The sequence below is a fragment of the Pistacia vera genome, unplaced genomic scaffold (assembly GCF_008641045.1).
Source record: "Pistacia vera cultivar Batoury unplaced genomic scaffold, PisVer_v2 Contig310, whole genome shotgun sequence".
NCBI lineage: Eukaryota > Viridiplantae > Streptophyta > Magnoliopsida > Sapindales > Anacardiaceae > Pistacia > Pistacia vera.
Genome location: NW_022196125.1, coordinates 1,099,503 through 1,111,737, shown reverse-complemented (window position 1 = coordinate 1,111,737; position 12,235 = coordinate 1,099,503). Strand labels below are relative to the sequence as shown.

The 12,235-nt window shown below is 33.1% G+C and overlaps 1 protein-coding gene and 1 pseudogene across 1 annotated transcript in view; one reads left to right on the top strand and one right to left on the bottom strand.

Moving 5' to 3' along the window:
• The first annotated feature begins 6,095 nt into the window (after nucleotides 1-6,095).
• Nucleotides 6,096-11,205, top strand: LOC116136279 (annotated as a pseudogene).
• A 728-nt stretch (nucleotides 11,206-11,933) lies between these two features.
• Nucleotides 11,934-12,235, bottom strand: part of LOC116136278 (F-box/kelch-repeat protein SKIP6) — a 34,981-nt gene continuing 34,679 nt past the window's right edge. Inside the window, exon 2 of the mRNA XM_031421994.1 lies at nucleotides 11,934-12,183. The gene's annotated coding sequence lies outside the window, so the exon portion shown is untranslated. The remainder of the gene's footprint in view (nucleotides 12,184-12,235) is intronic.

Below are 12,235 nucleotides of genomic sequence, written 5' to 3'. Positions count from 1 at the left end.
AATTAATCTTCAGACCATAAAGTTGACGACTGAGTAATCTCTTTAATACGGAAGGAAATCAAACTAAAGACTTTTTTTTAATAATATACTCAAAAGTTCATATCGCCTCACTCGTCACACATGGATGATTATTATTGAATAATATTACGATTATAACATTTTTTCACAATTTTAACGTGATAATTTGCAATTGCTCAGCTATTATTATTCTTGTTATTGTTGTTGATTGATTGAATTTATTTTGAGTGTAATTTCTAGTTTTTTTTTTTTTTTTTTTTTTTTAAATTGTTATCAAAGGATTTGCTTAGGATATAAATAAGATTCACATTATCCAATTAAGTTTTTTTTTTTTTAAGCGATTAAAAATTATATTATTACAAAGCTAATTCGAAGTAAAAATGGATTAATATCAGTATTTGTCTTCCAAACGCAACTACTATTGAGGGGAGAAAAGATAAGTTTAAGTTAGATTGAAAAAGATTTTTTTTAGATTTTTTTTAGATTTTCATTAGAATTTCTATTATTATTTTTTTTTTATGGTTTATATTTGCTTAGGAATTCTTTTCACGTTTAAAAGGTCAGTTTTTCATTTGCGGTCCGCTTCGTCACACAAAACGTCCTTGTCTGCACTCTGTACCTGTAGTGCTGCTGTTGTTGTTGTTTTTTTTTTTTTTAAATTCAGTTTATTTTTTATAGTGGTGTTATTTATAAATACATATAAAAAAAGGAAAACCCTAAAAATAATATCACAAAAAATAAATTAATTTCATGATTAATTATGAAAGTAAAATTAATAAATATTATTAAGTACCAATTTTATATGCTTTTCTTTTGGAAGACTCCAAATATTTTTAAACACTGTTAAAAAAAAAACCCATCTAAATTAGAAAAGTTTTTGGTATAAATTACTAGAAATACAAGCAAAATATCTCGATACACCCATTGCACCGGTCGACAAAGCAAGGCAAACATATATTATTTTTGTGTAAGCGGCTTGTGCAAACTTTATAATCAGTCAATCATAAAAGGACGAATATACTAAAGTCGTTTTTGTTTTTTTGTTTTTTTTTTTTACCTATAGAGACAGTATAAAATAAATTGACGAATGAACATAAACAATCATATCAATAAATAAGGATAAATCAAAAGAATAATGAAATATATATATAGTTTGCATATGTAGCACGGTTCAATAATTCTACGAAAAAGAAATATTAAATACCCCCCTAAAAGGGGTGGTTATGATAGTTTTCGAAAATACCGAGTACTAACAAAATAGCAATTTGAAAAAGAAAAATGACTGTTGATTTTAAAAGGAGTATTTTAGAGAATCTTTAATCTGTATTTATACGGAAATACGAAACTATCAAATGGACTCACTTATAAATACGACTCACTTATAAATACACTATATAAGCAGTAGAAGGGCAAATGAATAGATATAAATTAAATTAATCATAAAAGAATAAGTTTTTATCTGTTTATCAACAACAGATAATTTTTTAAAATTTTAAGAAAAAATTTCATTATTCAATCAAATTTCGGATAATCAAATCTATCCAAATATTTATTGCAAAACATGACAAATCCAAATGTATTTTGATTCTTAGTAAAGATGGGTCCCTGAGATTTTGCCATCCCTAGTTCTTCACTAAAAAATATATCTTGCATGGAAAAGGTACAATTATTATTACAGTTGTTTTGAAATGTGACAATTGATAGTGCTAACTTGTATGAGTTCTCTAATTGTCAATTTATGAAAAATTCCAAAAGAGTTTTGTGTCGGATTAAAAAAAAAAAAAATCAGGACATCTACAAAAAGAGAGAGGGATTGTTGATGCTAAATTCCTACATCAAGGACCTTAATCGTGTATATAGCACAAAGATACCCTCATCACTCAGAGGTCTTTTTTTAAGACAAAATCATTCGGGTCCCAACACGCAAAACGAATAATACTTTTGAGAACCCACCTACTATGTGTCTGGATCTAACATACATCAACAATTGACATTAGAAGAGGGTCAAGACACTTCCAAACCCCTCGTCTCTTGAGAGATGTATTGGTGCCAAAGTACCACACTGATTAAGAGACGAGAGTTTTGATTGCTTATATAGTGCAATGACACATTCACCACTCAAAAACCCATTTTCAAGATAAAATCGTTTGGCCCCAAGACCCAAAGTGGACAATACCTTTGAAAACTTACCTATGTCTGGATCTGGCATACAACCTGGATCATTCTAGCAAAAGCTATTCTTATTTCTATTTTTCTTTTTTCTTTTTTAAAAAAAAAACCCAACTTCTGAAATTTTTAAAAAAATAAAATGCAGTACCAAAAGAAAATCCCTAGAAGCTCCAACGTGTAAGCATAGCAAGCACAAAAAGAGTAGCAAACAGCCAACTAACATAACGGTAGGGACGTAGGGTTGAAAGCGGCGTATGAGGAGAGGGGGAGAGGCCCACTTCGAGCAGATGCAATGCAAGTGAGATAGAGCAAGGAAGCAACGCGAGCCACCAACCCAAATGGGGCCACGCGGCGAACGGACCAGTTTGGCTTCGGCGTGCATCAAGCAGGCGAGCGTACGAGGGACTCAGTCAGTTCTTTGGGGTTGGTGAAGAGGTGCTGGCTCCCCGTCAGCGCCACATAGCTTTGTAAGTTTCTCAACAACTTCGGTCTTATCCAATGCCAAACCTTAAATGAACTCTCATTTCTTTGGATAAGGGGGGCCTTCCCAATCACCATACCAACCCCCTATTTTTGATATTATATTATTATCTATTTTATAAATAATAATAATAAAATAATAACTTTACGATATTTCACGGGTTTGAGTATTCATAGTCATAAGAATGGTCCCAAATGTAAAAGTTAATTTGAGAAATAAGAAGGGAATGAGTTTAGTACTTCTCACTCCGCACCGTTCCATACTTCCATTCCAAATTCCAACATCATAGGATTAATAAAATATTCCAAGTTCCACGTTCAAACAACTTTAATAATAAATGATATTTTTGAGTTTTAGAAAATAAATATATATTTTAATAAAATTAATAAATGTATTACTATTATTATTATTTATTTGATGACCGGGATGTCCGTAACAGTTTGTATGTATCTCAACTAATCTCCATACCATAAAGTTGATGACTGAGTAATTTCTTTAGTAATAAAGGAAATCGAATTAAAGATATTTTTTTAATAATATATCCAAATGTTCATATCGCTTCACTCGCCACACATGGATGATTATTATTGAATAATGCTACAGTTATTACATTTTCTCACAATCCTAACGTGATAGTTTGCAATTGCTTAGGCTCCGTTTGGTTCACATTTTTACGTTTTTGAGAAAAGTTTTTTGAAAAAAGTTAAAAAAAGTTGAATTGGGCGGGTATTATGATGTAAGATTTGGAAATTCATAAAAATACCCCCTATGTTTATTTTTTTACTAAACTCCTATAATAAAACATTAAAAGTTAACAAAAACACCCCCAACCCACTCCAAAAATATGGACAGCCAGCCACCACCGTCAGAGGGTGGCCGGAGTGGCCGTATCAGTGCATGATCGGCTGGATATTGCCGGTCGTGCACCGATATGGCCTTTTCTGGCCAGATCCACGGTGGATCTGGTCGAAAAAAGCCAGATCTATATCTAGATCTGGCCATTGACGGCTAGATCTGGCCGTATTTGCTCGTTAATGACGGCCAACATATGGTCGTCGTTGATGGTCAACGACGAATAGATGTTGATGGTCAACGACGAACATATGTTCGTCGTTGTTGATGGTCAATGACGAACAGATGTTGATGGTCAACGACGAACATATGTTGGTCGTCGTTGATGGTCAACGACGAATATATACTGGCCGTCGTTGACGACTGACTACGGCCAAAGATCTGACCATTCTTTGGCCTTAGATCTGGCCGGAAAAGGCTAGATCGGCACACTACCAGCCAGATTCAACAGGTAGTGCGCCGTTATTCCAGATTCCAACCATCTTTCGGCGGTGGTGGCCGGAATCTGGTAAACAAGGGTTGTTGGAGCGTTTTTGCAATTTCTAAAAAAAATATTTAAGAGTATTTAATTAAATTAACAAATTTAAGGAGTTTAAAAAAAGTCGAATGATATTGTAGCTTTTGCAATTTTACAGTTTAACTTTTTTATTGGGAATGCTAAAAATAGTATTCCCAAACTTGAGCCAAACAAAGCCTTAGCTATTATTATTCTTGTTATTGTTGTCGATTGATTGAATTTATTTTGGGTTTAATTTCTGAGTTTTTTTTTTTTTTTTTTTTTTTTTTTTTTTTTTTTTTTTTTTTTTTTTTTTTAAATTGTTGTCAAAGGATTTGCTTGGGATATAAATAAGATTCACATTATCCTATTAAGTTTTTTTTTAAGCGATTAAAAATTATATTATTAGAAAGCTAATTCGAAGTAAAAATGGATTAATATCAGTATTTGTCTTCCAAACGCAACTACTATTGAGGGGAGAAAAGATAAGTTTAAGTTAGATTGAAAAAGATTTTTTTTAGATTTTTTTTAGATTTTCATTAGAATTTCTATTATTATTTTTTTTTTATGGTTTATATTTGCTTAGGAATTCTTTTCACGTTTAAAAGGTCAGTTTTTCATTTGCGGTCCGCTTCGTCACACAAAACGTCCTTGTCTGCACTCTGTACCTGTAGTGCTGCTGTTGTTGTTGTTTTTTTTTTTTTTTAAATTCAGTTTATTTTTTATAGTGGTGTTATTTATAAATACATATAAAAAAAGGAAAACCCTAAAAATAATATCACAAAAAATAAATTAATTTCATGATTAATTATGAAAGTAAAATTAATAAATATTATTAAGTACCAATTTTATATGCTTTTCTTTTGGAAGACTCCAAATATTTTTAAACACTGTTAAAAAAAACCCATCTAAATTAGAAAAGTTTTTGTTATAAATTACTAGAAATACAAGCAACATGTCTCGATACACCCATTGCACCGGTCGACAAAGCAAGGCAAACATATATTATTTTTGTGTAAGCGGCTTGTGCAAACTTTATAATCAGTCAATCACAAAAGGACGAACATACTGGAGAGACTTTTGTTTTTTTTTTCCCCTATAGAGACGGCATAAAATAAATTGAAGAATTAACATAAACAATCATATCATGCGTTTGGTTTATTATTTTGGATAAGATTTTAGAGATAGTATTGAATAATTGAATATGGGAGTATTACGAGGTAAAATTTAAAAATTTATAAAAAACTCTCTAAGTTTGCTAATTTAATAAATACCCCAATATGTAAAATGACAAAAATACCCCCACCACTTACAGTGCCAGATTCCAGCCACCACCGCTGGAATCTGGCCAAAAAATCGCGTTACGACATAGACCGGTCGGATCTGTGTCGTAACGCATCGTTATGGCTTTTTTTGGCCAGATCCACCACAGATTTGACCGAAAAAGGTCAGATCTACGACCTGCTGTAGCCGTCGATGGCCATCTTTGGCCGTCGTTGACCTCAACGACGGCCATTTCTTTGGCTGTCGTTGACCTCAACGACGGCCATTTCTTTGGCTATCGTTCACGGCCAGATCTGGCATTTTTCGGCCAGATCGGTGAACTTTCGGCCATTTATGGTCGACAGGTAGGCTGTTGTACAGATTCCGACTACTACCGACGGTGGTTGCCGGAATCTGACAAGTATGGGTCGCAGGGGTATTTTTGATAATTTTTAAACTTTTTTTCAGGGTGTATTTGATGAAATTAATAACCTTATAGGATCTAAAAGTAATTAAAAAATAAGGTAATATTTCTAGAATAATGTACCAAATATTATTTGGATAATAAGATTGAAAATAGGGATAAAAATAATAAGCCAAACATGGCCTATATAGTTTGCATATGTAGCACGGTCCAATAATTCTACGAAAAAGAAATATTAAATACCCCCCTAAAAGGGGTGGTTATGATAGTTTTCGAAAATACCGGATACTAATAAAATAGCAATTTGAAAAAGAAAAATGACTGTTGATTTTAAAGTAGTATTTTAGAGAATCTTTAATCTGTATTTATACGGAAATACGAAACTACCAAACTCCTCAATCTCAAACAGCTGCCGCCATCTTATAAAGACGCGTTTCTGAAAGACTGAAACCAAACTAAAAATCAGAGCCTCCACTGAAACAAAAGCCCTGACGCCTTGTTTCTTTCTTTCGCTCTCATTTCTCGAAGGTACGTTTCAAATTTGCTTTCTGCTTTCTCCTTCTGTTTTTGGCTTCTGCTTGTGCTTTGCTTCTGAAAACTCGGAACTTATTTTCATCTCACTTGTTTCCGTTTTTGTTTTTGTTTTTTTTTAATTTATTCAAAAATAAAGTTAGAAGATTCACTAATTTTTCGTTTGGCTTTCGAGAGAAAATCTGAGGAGCTACGAGTTTTGAATCTTTCTGCATTTTCTCGGCGTTCAAACGGAGCTTTTTTCTTGTACCAGATTCTGAATCTGATTAGTTTTCTGTTTTTCTGTTGAGAAAATCGAAATGTAACAATTTCTGAATTTTCCTACATTTTCTGGGCATTCAGACAGTTTTTTTTTTTTTTTTTTTTTTAAAATAAATTTTCGTAAGTAGCATGTAAGGTACTCATAAATCCAGTCCAATTAATTTTTTTTTGTAGAATTTTTTTGAATTTGATTGATCAAGAAGCTTCAATTATTTTCTGTTTGGCTGGTCAGAAAAGTGAGGCAGATGAAGTTTTTGTTGTATAAGTTGCTCAAAAGGTAGTTTTGAGTCAGAACCTTTGTGTTTTTGTGGTGTTGAATCTGATTAGTTTTCTGTTTGGCTGTTCAGAAAATCGAAATGTAACAATTTCTAGATTTTTCAACATTTTCTCGGCATTCTGAGATTTTCTTCTGTAATATAAGTAGCGTGTAAGGTACTCATAAATGAACTTCTATTAATTTTTAGATTTTTTGAATTTGGTTGATCTAGAAGCCTCAATTATTTTCTGTTTGGCTGGTAAGAAAATCGAGGCAGATGAAGTTCGAAATTTTCTATATTTCCTCGGCATCCAAAAAGACTTTTTGTTTTGTTCTATTTGTAGCTGAGAAGTTACTCGTAAATGAATTTTAAGTAATTTTTCTTTTAGTTGAATCTGGTTTAGTCATTCTACTTTCGCATTTTGGTAGACGCTTCAATTAATTTCTATCTGGCCGTTTAAAGACCATGGAACATGAAGTTTTAAAATTTTCTATATTTTCTCAGCAGCCAAAATGAGTTTTTTGTTTTTTTCATTTCATAGCTTATGAGGTACTCATGCATGAATTTCGATTAATGGATTAATTAATTTCTGTTTATTCTGGTTCGTTGTCTCTGTCATCTCTTTTCGGAAATCTAGTTCTATATCTTTTTTTTTTTTCCTTTCATTTAGGAGCTTCAATTATTTTCTGTTTTGCTGTCTAGAAAATCGAGGAAAAAAGAGTTCTAAATCTTTGTAATGTTTTCACTGAAAATTTCAATTAGTTTATCCGATCTGAAATTGATTTGTTGAGACTAACTCTTTGTTTTTTTTTTTTTTTTTGCAGTGAAATTGGGTCGCAAATAATTTGAGCTTTAGATTTATTTAAGAAGGGATTAAATTATCTGTGAGATACAGCTGTTTTGACATTGATAATGGAGGCTAAATTGGTGCAAAAGTTACAATATCCCACATGGGTTGATTTGGATAATTTTCAGAGAAAACGGAGTGGTTCTGTGCGGTTTTCTCGGAGAATGAAGGAAGAAAAGCGGGTTCAAGTGTTTATATCGGCTCATATGCAGCCTAGTATAACTTCAAACCGGAATAGATCTGTCGCTTCGGAGGTTTCCTGTACTTTCAAGAGCTTTCCAGGTAGTTATATTAGATTTTATCATGTTTATGCTTGTGAGTAGATTATTTGGTTGTTCTAATTTAGAAGTGTGTTGTCTTGTGAAGCAAATAATTTATGGATGGCACCACAATGATTTTTGGATCTGTTTTTCTTGGTTTAATTCATGGGGTTAGCTACTATATCGGACTATTCTGGTTGTGGTACCTTCATATAACAGGTTTTAGTAACACAAGTGGTGTATTTGTAATGTGTGAAATGTTTTGTGCTTATTGATTCAATTGGCCCAGAAATGTGTACCCTGTTTATTTTCTACTCAAAGTTGTGGCTGGCTTCAGGGTTTTGGAAGTCCCTAGATCTGGTGAATTCATTAGCTCAGCTTGTGTGTTTATAGAAATTAGGAATGAATTTGGTTTAGTAGTTGGACTGACAAAATTTAACTCCAATAGTAAGTTATTGGGTATTGATGTATCGTGAACCAAGAAGATGTTAGACCTGATCCCAGTGAATGATGGACACTATTATGTGGGCTTATTTACATCTGAATGTCAGATGTATCCTTCTAACAAGCTTGTGAAGTATTAGTAGGGTGCTGTACAAACCTTGAGTCTTGTTTCATTAGTATTCAGCTTAAGGTTTCGTTTTTCAGAAATGGAAGCTTATGATCCCGGTGACTGATGCAGACTATTGAGTGGTTACTTAAACCTTAAGTCTAGCTGCATTTTTTTGTAGACTTTTGCTGAGTTGGAATCTTGGGTGGATTATAAGCAAGAGTTTCCTATTAAGTAAACAGTCTTGCGGCCTATTAAATCAACTTAATCCTGTCTTTAACGGGGGGTCTAGGAATTCAATTGGATTGGGCTGTTGGTTGAATTCATGTTTTCTTCCTTGGAACTTTGCAGCATAATCTAAGCCTGATGACTTGGATTTAGATGTAATGACAGGATATATGACATGGCTTTTTGTGTTGTTCTTGACTCATGAGTACATCAGTTCTTTTTCACATTCATATTTGGTGTGTGATGTAACTTTTAAGTGTTTTTCCAGTTGAATACTAATTCATTTAAAGTATTCCTTTTGCAGCTTCAATATTGGACCCTGGAGGTTTTCATGCTCCTCTTGATGAAGCTTTATTTTGAAGGTATGGATTATATCCTTTTGTACCTTCAAATTTGTCTCTGGAAGTCTGATGATCTGATTCCTTTCCTTTGCTTTGTTATATTTAGTGTCTATTTTGTTGAATACTTTGGTTAGCCCCAAGGACTAAAACTGAGTTCAGATTAATGCTCGTATATCAGCTATGTGCATTTACTTACTAGATGTCAATAAAACTTGCAGAATAAATCACAAGAGATTGAGCAATATTTAGATGGTCGCTGTATATATCTTGTTGGTTAGTTTCTTTGTCCAAGTTCCTTTTTTGTTGAAATAGCAAATGATTTTCACTCGAGTAGTTAACTTTTCAATATGAATGCAGGAATGATGGGCTCTGGAAAAACTACTGTGGGCAGGTTCTGTCCGGAGTGCTGGGTATTCATTTTTTGACTGGTTTGTACAGTAACTGCTTTTCTATCTGTTACCTTGCAAATGGTTGACTTGATAAGGCTCATTTGTTTTTGGCAAAATATTAATTTGCATCACTTAAATCTTGTGGTTGTTTCAGTGACACCTTGATAGAGCAGGCTGTGGGTGGAACTACTGTGGCTGAAATATTTAAACTCTATGGAGAGGGTTTCTTCAGAGATAAAGAGGTTAGGAAGAGAAATCTCTCTCTCTACATATATAGATTCTTCATGGTATCTTATAATATGATTTATCGTTGTCGTGGTGAGTTAATGCTCTTAAGTGCTTGATAAAAATATTGCTTTCCAAATGGAAATTGTAATCATGTTAATCAGGCTTTTGTTGCACTTTCTTTCCAGTCACCACGAGGTCAAAATTCAACCAACAAGTGCAAATTTTGCCATTTGAATTTCTTGCTCCATTCTATTTTTATGTTTTATGCTCGTTATTGTCTATATACACTTTTTTGCCCTTGATTCTAAATCTTTTATGATTCTTCTTCCCATTAGACTGAGGTACTCCGGAAGCTGTCTATAATGCATCGACTTGTTGTTTCTACTGGTGGAGGTGCAGTTACTCGTCCCATCAACTGGTATGAATGAATATAGTGACAACCAAGTTTCTTCATAATTTACGATCAATATCTGATTATGTCAGAGTAATATTGAAGCAAAAAATAATGCTGTTTTCAGGAAATATATGCATAAGGGCATTAGTGTCTTTTTGGATGTACCTTTAGAAGCATTGGCGCAGAGAATTGCAGCTGTAGGAACCAATTCTCGCCCCCTTTTGCATCATGAATCTGGCGATGCATACACGAAGGTAAACCTTTCACTTGCATTCTTTGGATGCCATATTAGGTATGATCAATGCTAACTGGAAAAATAAGTCATCGTGTTTTTTAACACCCTTCGACTTCTGTGCAGGCTTTCAAGCGTTTATCAAGTCTTTGGGAAGAGAGGTCTGGAGCGTATGAGAATGCCAATGCTAGGGTTTGCTTGGAAAGTAAGTATTTTCATATGTACAGATTGATTTTTCTTGTTATAAACTACCGTATTAAAAATGGTTTAACAGATTTTTTATTTTTTATGCTTTTGCTTGTGAAAATTCTGAATCTGTATTTGTATTTGTATTTGCTATTATGAAGATATTGCAGCCAAACATGGTCACAGAGACGTATCCGCTCTCACACCAGCTACCATCGCAATTGAGGTATCTCTTCTTTTCGTGCTCTCTCACAAATGCATAAATTTATCAACTAAATTGCTCAGCTAATAAGAGGATTCATATCTTGCCAGGCACTTGAACAAATTGAGCGTTTCCTAAAGGAAGAGGGCGAGATGCCATTTTAGTTTCGAAAAAGCTCCAAATTCTGGTGCTTCATAATTCTTTGTTATTTCGTCATAGCATGGGTGACGTTCCTAATTTTAGTAGCGGAACGTTGTTCATCTTATGCATTCATTAATGTTAAGGGGGTTCAGCGCGTGGCAAAACTATATATCAATTTAGATGCATATGTATATATCGATTGGAATAGTTTTACTCCCGCCGATCCCATGTAACCTTTTATGGATGATCAATGGTCACAGACTGTATGTCACCTATGAGTCATAAAATCTTCAAGCGACGTCGGATTTAAGCTTCGCGGAGCACAAAAGATTTTGCTTCTCTTCCCCCGACGAAGTAAAGCTGTATTTTTAGTTTAATTATGAAAGTGTACAATTGATGTGTATTTTCTTTTATTATTTTATGTTACTTGTAATATAAATGAGCTTTCACATCCCTATTACAACTACCAAAACCTACCATTAAGCATCATAAATTAAAGCTACCCACCACCCATAACACTTCATAATCATATTATATTAATAACTTTATCACTATCACAGAAAATGAAATCATACTTGCAAGTATCATGATCACTACCTACCGCCTCTACACAAATCATGTTCAACTATATATATTGTTTACCTTCACGCCTTCACCAACTCCATCCACCAAAACCATCATTATCGGATTTCATTTTCGTGGGGAAGTTCAAACAACCCAATAACTTCTTGAAGCTTTGAGGGGATAACAAAAACAAATGGATGGGAAATTTGTAAAAATAAAATTAAATATAGAAAACATTAAATACATTATTATATGTTTTCATTTTCTATATTATTTTTGAGTGTTTTATATCAATTATAAGAAAATTACAATAAACTCATTTTTATATACATTATGAGAATATAAAATCAAGCTTTTTACTATCATTTTTTGAAACAAAAATATCAAATACAATATACCTAATCCATGTATTAATTAATTTGGTTGTAAATTAATCCATTTTATCACAATACCTTGTTTTTAGGGTAATGTTTAATCAATTCAACTTTGTATGTGTAATTATCAACGGGCACTCAAAAATGAGAACGACAAACGATAACGGGTTGAAATTGCGAAGTGAAATTTCTGATAACACATTATTTTATTTTTATTAGAAAGAAAGATTGCAAGCAAAGTTGTGATAAATGATTTTATAAGTCCTTTAACTTGCGAAGGAAGTAGTAAATTACATGAACTATATACAACAAACTTTAACAAGTAAACACATGAAATACATTTGAGTTTACTCTTTTTTATTTTCAATTTATTATGGTGTTGAGCTTGAGCAAGTCACCTGACCTGAAACTGAAAGAGCTTTCTTCAGACCCTCTGTAAGATTGGACCAGACAACGAGCAGATGAGGGCTTTGCCCAGCTCCACTTTTCGCCCTTCTGGGTAAGTAAAGAAAAATTAAGTCATATAATCTTGAACAAGCAATAAAGC